The sequence below is a fragment of the Atta cephalotes genome (genome assembly GCF_000143395.1).
Source record: "Atta cephalotes unplaced genomic scaffold scaffold00013, whole genome shotgun sequence".
Lineage (NCBI taxonomy): Eukaryota > Metazoa > Arthropoda > Insecta > Hymenoptera > Formicidae > Atta > Atta cephalotes.
In genome coordinates, this window is record NW_012130077.1 from 3,255,657 (window position 1) to 3,263,846 (window position 8,190).

Below are 8,190 nucleotides of genomic sequence, written 5' to 3' on the forward strand. Positions count from 1 at the left end.
TATATATATATATATATATATATATATATATATATATATATATATATACACCATATAATATACACACACCAATTTCCATTAATACATTCTTCATTCATTCTTCGTAACTTCTCCAAATTTTACATAATATTAGTTGAAATGATACTTTAGCTTACATATTGTAATCTAGTTTTCTAATATAATTTGAATACATAAAAAAATTTAGAACATAAAAAGTAAGTAATTTAATTTATATTATATTATTACCTTTTTGATTCAATTATTAATGCTGATTATTTCTGCGAATTATGTCGGAATTCTTTAAATGGTATGAAATCATTATAAGAATCATCTTATAACTGTTTTTTGTTATATTAATTTGATATCACTTGTATTAAAGAGATTATTAGTAATCTTCATATTATGTTGAACAATATCAGAATAAAGTTCTCGTTTAATTATCAAGTTTATAGTGTTACATATACTTTGAAGAAGAACACCATCAAAGTTTAATATTTTCACTGGAAAGGGAGTATAATATATACTTCTTTCTATTTGTGTATTTAATTTTGATAATGATCCGAATATTTCACACTTAACATATTTTTTATAGTATAACTTTATATAATTATTAATCCTCTAAGTTATTATCCAATTGAGAGTTAATATTTAGTAACGAATGATTTATTTTTAATAACACGGTAATAAATAAAAAATTCACATGGCATTTATATCTTTATCACTAACAATTTATGTATATCTAGCTTAAAATCTGTTCACAGAACACTAAAAACTGTATTTCAGTGCATAATAATTGGATTGCTATTTGTTGATGTTAAAATTAATATTTAACGTTCGCTTATATGAGAGACGATGTATTGATATTAATTGATATCAATTTTACGCATTTAATGCTAGCGTTTCTCGCGATCGGCAGCAAGTAGTAACAGTCGACGTCTGGTACCGGCATCAGCGACGCGTACGCGACGGATCTGCGCCGCTGACTGAAACCAGGCTGGCTCCGGACTAGTCCGGGATACCGCACACCTCGCCAACTCCATGGCCAATCATGAACGAGCTATAATGTCTTTATGTTCCTCGCGCCACCCTTGTGCACGCATCAATCCTTACGCAATATCGTAGAGTAAATACTCCTTCGTGCGATCGACCTCGTCAACACGTGCGATGATGCTCAAACGAAACGGTTTCTTCGACTGCATATGAAGATACAGTACGCAAAATGTATCGCTCGAGGCATTTGCATATTTTCCACAAACGAATAAGTCTGTACAATTTTTTCTTCATATTCTGCGCATGAGAAAAATTTTACCGGTTTAAACAACTCAAAATTTATGCAAACTTACTCGGTTAGTCGCGCGCCGCACTAAAACAAAATATACAAGATACCTACGAGGGTTGTAAATAAGATAGCGGTAAACATTTTATATACGACCGAGATTTATTGTCGTGGAAAAGTAGCATTACATCCCTCCAGCATAATCATCTCTCCAATGTACATTCTGCTCTATACATATATCCGGAAGGCTACGTCTGGATGGTGTCAGACACCATCAGCGAAAACATTATTTTTGTTGCTGTGTGTAACATAGAACGCTCCTACACTGTTTGTAGGATAACGTCTCGTACGCGAACGCCCATCTACCGCCGGAATTCGATATAGCATTGCTTGAGTATACTTACTTGCTTCCTCAAAATCTTGCTAGCGTTCTTCAGCATTGTGCCATCCAGTCATTTTCACTCTTATTCATGCTCATTCCATTTTGACAAACATGTCTTTGGGTGAATCTTGTTTAATCTAAACTTTACAATTTAGTACGCTTATATCCTAATGTGGTTTTAACCTAAACTTTACAATTTAGTACACTTATATCCTAATGTGGGTTTATATACATATATTCTTTAGACACCGAACAAACTTACTATTAATTTAAGAAACCGCAGTAAATATTTGGAGAGTTCAAAATAGCAATATATAGCTATTACTTTATATCTGATTTCCAGGGACACGCATTTATTTCTAAAAGGCAATTTTTCTAATTTTTTAAAGCCAACAGAGTAATTTAACAACAAAAAGATCAAAACATTTAGAAACATATATTTATAAAAATATACAGAGGACATTCAGCTAACGCCTAGTTGATATATGTCGACTCCATAATGCGAAAATAAACTAATTGTTTCAAATCTTTTATTTTAATTTATTACAAGAGATATATTCTTTTATATTTTTAAATCTATAATTTTCATAAAATAGAATCACATATATGAAAATTTTACTTAAACTTAATATCTGATGCTTTGTCATGCTTTATCTTTATTAGAATTTGTTTGTGGACTTATGTTAATGTATTTGAACACTACTTCAATATCCCTATACTATACGCTCCTAAGTCCTTTTATTCTACTTTTCAGATTAATTTATTATCTTAGAAAAAAATCGCATTTGATATTGACTGAAATAAAACAAAAAGAAAAAATATAATGCGATAGCGACTTTTTCCTTAGCGACCGCGAAACTGTTCGCTGGAACTTCACCTTCGCAGTAGATCGATGAGTAATTACGCGATATATGTGTTAGACAACACGGGCAGGTGCGACATGGAATCTTGCAATTTTCTTCTATCCGTTTTATTTGTTACATGGAATCGTACGCGTGACCTCCCATGGATCGGATAATAATTGTAATGCGGCGCGTATACTGTTAGATATCAAAAAAGCAATAATCTAGTTCTTTAAGTTAAATAACATTTTATATTTTTTTAATTTCCATGTACATCAAAATGTAAATCAATTCATTTTTACACTTAGTTTCAAAATAAATAATGTCCATATTAATATGCATTTAGTAAATAATACTATATAAACTAAATTTGAGTTCAATTTAATATATTTTCTTTAGCTGAATGTTGAATGAATTGTTTTAATTAAATTAACGACATATTGAGTATAAGCAATGACGACCTATAAAAATGATAAAAAATAATAAAGATTAGTATGTAGGTATAATTTGATGTTATGAATTTAATAGTGTATGTCTCGCGCTATTAATATTCCAATATTCGATGGCATATGAAGCAAGATGAAGAATAAGAATAAATTACCACTCATTCTTTATTGTCTGTATTGATAGTTAACAGCGCTTTAAAATAGCATTTCAGTAATATCAATCCGTATATTTTCTATTTATAAGGCAAGGGTTACATCTTTCAAATAAACTATATACAGATCGTTCAAATAAATTATCTATACGTGCTCCCAAGCATCGTGCATTTTCTTATACGATGATTAATCATCTTATACGAAAAAGGAATGAAAATAACGAGAGAGATGAGAGAGAAACTATGGATGTATCGGATTCTGCGGTTTAAATTTACATTTCAATAATGCAGCGTCGATTGAAAAATTACGTTGCTGCAAATTATAAATTATAAATACACACAAATTTGCACAGAGCATATTTGCACAGAGACAATTTTGTAAAGAAATTAAATGTTACGGTAGAAAAATAACTATTATGCTAGTTCCTTTTTATTTGATAACCAATATAAGATTATTTAGAATTACATTATTACGTAAATAAAAATTAACTGCATCCATATTCCGTAACCCAAAATATGTAGTAAATGCATAAAATCAAATAATTCTTGTTGAATATTCGATATGCAAATTTGAAACTGATATCGTAATAATAATAAGCGTTTCGCTACAAGTTTCATCTTAGATTACTGATTTGGTTTGTACACATACGTCTTGCGCTTTGTGGCTTGCCGCTGTGAACATCATGTAACATATATCTCAAAGTTCGTAACTATAAGTTCCACGTTCAAGTTTGTGACACATCTCGTTCCGTTCTAATTACGCATTCAGATATGTACATCAAATATACGTTAGAACATTATATCACTTAAATCATTAGTGTCATATGCAATATGATTGATCGCAATTAAATTTCATTTTGTCTTATCAGAGATTTGTAATGCAGATCATCTTTCATCACAACTCTCAATTTTCTACATTTCAAGTTATTCAGTCACAGTATCTCAAAAATGGTCGGTCAGTTCGCCCTGTAACTTCATATTATGCATGTGGAATAAATTATCAGGCGACACAGCGGCTGCTTTAAATTCCGCATAAATGCGCGATCACGAAAATCGCGCAAAATCCCTTTCATCAAAGAATGTCTATATTAAATATTCCTCCATGCCTCATTTTCGATGGAATTGTCGACGGTACACGAAATACATGCAAATTCTACCGGAGCATTCAAATACCACTGATATACTTCCTTGTACCAGATATGTGTTATCATCTGAAAAACTTTCTGTCCCATTTGTTCCATTCGTTGCACGAATTTAGGTGCTAGTTCTATATAATTTTTTGAGGCTTTATTGCCCCTAAACGAATTCTATGATACATAAAACGAAATACGATTAAGATTACATTGAGATGTAAATAAATAAACCTTATTCAAATTTGTTTGTTTTTTTATATTTACTTGTTCAATGAAGCAGAGAGTAAAATATATTATATTGGCAATATTTTTTAGAATCTCTATTTTTTTAAATATTAAAATAAATAATGATTTAATATTATTTAAATATTCAAAATACATAACATTTAAATAACCTTTAAATAACAACGTCCATATTTATGTAGGTGTATTTATGTAGGTGTATCTATTTAAATATGTCTCTCTCAGAAAGACATATAAGTATAATTATATATTATAAAATATATCACAAATTTAAAAAATAAACATAGGTATAACTTATCTAGAAATTATAATAGATATTTTATGAATATTTATATTCTCCTCTATTTTATAATTATATAGAATGATAAATGTTATCTAATAATAAGTAATACATTCTTTTTTTACTAATATTTATAAATGTAATTAGTTTGTGTATTGATCTCTCACATCAAATATATTTTTTGTCTTTTTTTATATTTGATTTTTATACGCAAAAACATGAAGCTCGGATAATTTAAATGAAAAGAAAACCTGATTTTTAAGTTTTTTTTTTATACAGCGATAATAGCAGATCTCTTTTTTAGAAGCTTTTCTTTTATTGTTAAATTCAAATAGAATAACTCCGATATATACGTCGCACTTATCAAAAATTTAATTTATTAAGTATTATTTACTATGTTTAAAGTAAACAAACTATAACTATAAAAATTTTGTACGATCTACTATTATAAAAAAAAATATTAGAAATATTTATATTTCGTATTAAAAGATGAACTTTTTTGAATCCTTGCATTTTTCGTATATCCCATAGGAGTAAGATATATGGCTACTCATAGAGGGAGGGAAGATAGTATAGTTCATAAAAAATTTACAAATAATGCATATCAATAAGACGTAAAATGACACAATAACTTATAAAATGCATTTATAAAGTTTTATTAAGGAATAAGAATGATAAACATGTATATGAAGTAATAAATAATAATTACAATCTTCCCAGATGTATTACAAGCGTTATGACATGAGGTACCTATTTCATGTAATGCATTTATTGTATTTAGTGCACTGAATTCAATCTGCACATTGTATGCTTTGGGTATAAATCCCACCTGTTAAAAATGCCATACATCTCAAATAGGTAGGATATACAAGACAACAAACTGAACAAAGAATACAAGAGCAAAGTATTTTGTTATACAACATGCTTTACTATTCCTCTACACTTATGTATCGAAATAATCATTAAGTTTTTTGCACAGTAATTATTTTATGTAGATTATAATTTATGATGGCGCTACTTAACACAGTGATAAATCAATTCAACTCACAATAATTTTATTAATATTAACGGTAAAAAACTGAAATCATAACGCAATACTAATATAACATAAAGGCAGAGGTGTTGCAAGAAAATTACTTCCACTCCTTTTATTTTTTCTGATTTCTGCGACGTAAATCCCAGCGCGGCGTATTTGCCGGAGTTACCATAAGTTATATTTTATTGTACTATTTTATTTCTTGCATTCGCATTTCTCATGCTTGAACAAGACCATCGCTCATAGTCTGTTTAAACTCACTCAGTAATTTAATCTTTAAGTTGGCTCGAAAGTATGTCTACATCAATAAATCGAATTTAATGCACAATGGAATATTGAAAAAATAATTTATATTTATAGGCCACACGTACCAGATCAGAAAGACCGTCAGGAATGTAATCTAGGCTGCAAATTAACTGCCTACGCGCGTGCTATCATGCTCAATAACTCAAAATTTACGATCACGTGAGAGTTAATTATCTCCAACCCTGGGTCCGTCTGGGAAAGCGCTGACGCGAGTCCGTAAACTTTCCGTCGCTAATTTCTAATGCTTCCTGTTACTTCAGAATGAAATTTCGAAGCGATCGTGCGGATCGCGAAGAGAGACATTCTGAATCAATCAGATCGAAAGTCCGCCGGAGTCAGAACCAGCACTCTTCTTATCCGTATCCGCTTCCATCGCAAAGTCGCCATTTTTCGACGTAATCGCGCCACGTGAGTAGATACACGACTATGAATAAAGAACCATCGATCGTGATTGGAAATAGAAAATACAGGTTTACACAGCTATGTAACCTTTTTGAATCGATCACTTGTCAGAAACGCGATGTCGCAGCGAAAAGGTCGCCATCGTGGCCAATTAAATCAAAACGCGAGGTCGGTTTTAACGTCAGCATATCATGATACAATTTTCCATTTCCTCTTTTTCCATTGTCGAGGTGGCAAACAGATAATGTCGTTAACGATATGTATCAAGAACATGTCTCTCGTATGTATATGCAAGTTACGTTATGACTTGTATCAGAGTAACAACTGCTCTCCCTGCAACCGTAATACAAGATTCCTGATAAATTTGTTAAAAAATATCCCGACATATTATAAAATACATAAATTGAATATCTATTTATAAGTGATTTATGTATTAATGTTAAGCTTTGATAATCACGTAATCAAGGCGGAAAAAATTTTTTTAGACGTAAAGAAAGATGTATGAAGTAGTTAGATATGATCTACATTTATATAGATTAGGCTTAAAATAAATTTTATTCTATTAAATTGATATTTTTATTCTTGTAATATAACTCTGTTTCTAAACGGAGATAACAAATACAAGAAATGATGATAAATGAGAGCTGCAAAATGTGCTTGGGCTAGATGTTTTTATTTTCAATTTTCAACACGATAAGTATATGAATCGAAGCTGATATGATGACATGATTTATTACTTACATGACGACACCGCAGTTTCTGTAACTTGCGAAATTCTCAATTCAGTGAGAAAGTTTGATTGATCCAGTAACTACTCCTATCGGAATATTCAAAGAGAATTTCGATAGTTCTCTCGTTACAGTATCGAATGTGATAAACTACACGTGTATAACCTGTCGAATGAGTTTCATAGTGATTTTCCAGCAGGATTACAATTTGAAGTTATTAACGGAACTCCATTTTCCGATATTATAAAAAAATCAATCAATATTAACTGTTTTTAACTTTCAAGTTGTAATCTTAATTGTTTTTCTTGATACAATTTTTATTTTTATTTTTTTACGCTGTTTATTATTTGCTATTTTACTAACTTTCTTATCGCGAAGATCTATCCGGTCTTATGATAACGACTGAAAATAGCATTTTGTTATAGTGTGTATATTGAGAGTATAACAGTAGAATCAGAGTATTGTGATATAAACGCGAGTCGTTCTCTCTTGTACTCTCCATTTTACCATTCTTTTATTTTTCCTAAAAGTGAGCGTTTCGTTAGAAGAAATTTCAGTTTGTTACAGAATCGCATATCGATTATTTTACTCTTTGAATATTGATGAAAGAACAATTGTTTTAATGAGATACTTTGTCCTCCTTATATTATAGTTATATTATCTTTCTTCTGTTATCTCCATGATCGAAGATGACTTTGACAATCACGAATCACGGATTATTCAGTCTTTTACTACACGTGTTGAAGAAATGCGCAAAACTAAATGACATTTTACGAATCTGGCAGTTCCGTCACGTTTCTGCACACAAATTTTACTCTCTTGGGATCTTTCTCTTTAGCGAGCTTTAGCTTTAGCTAAGAAAAAATTTATGCAAACTAGTGCAAAATTAAACGAATTTTCAAAATCAAGTTAGTTAATTAATGTAAGCTTTTATTTGCGATAATATATATATATATATATATAT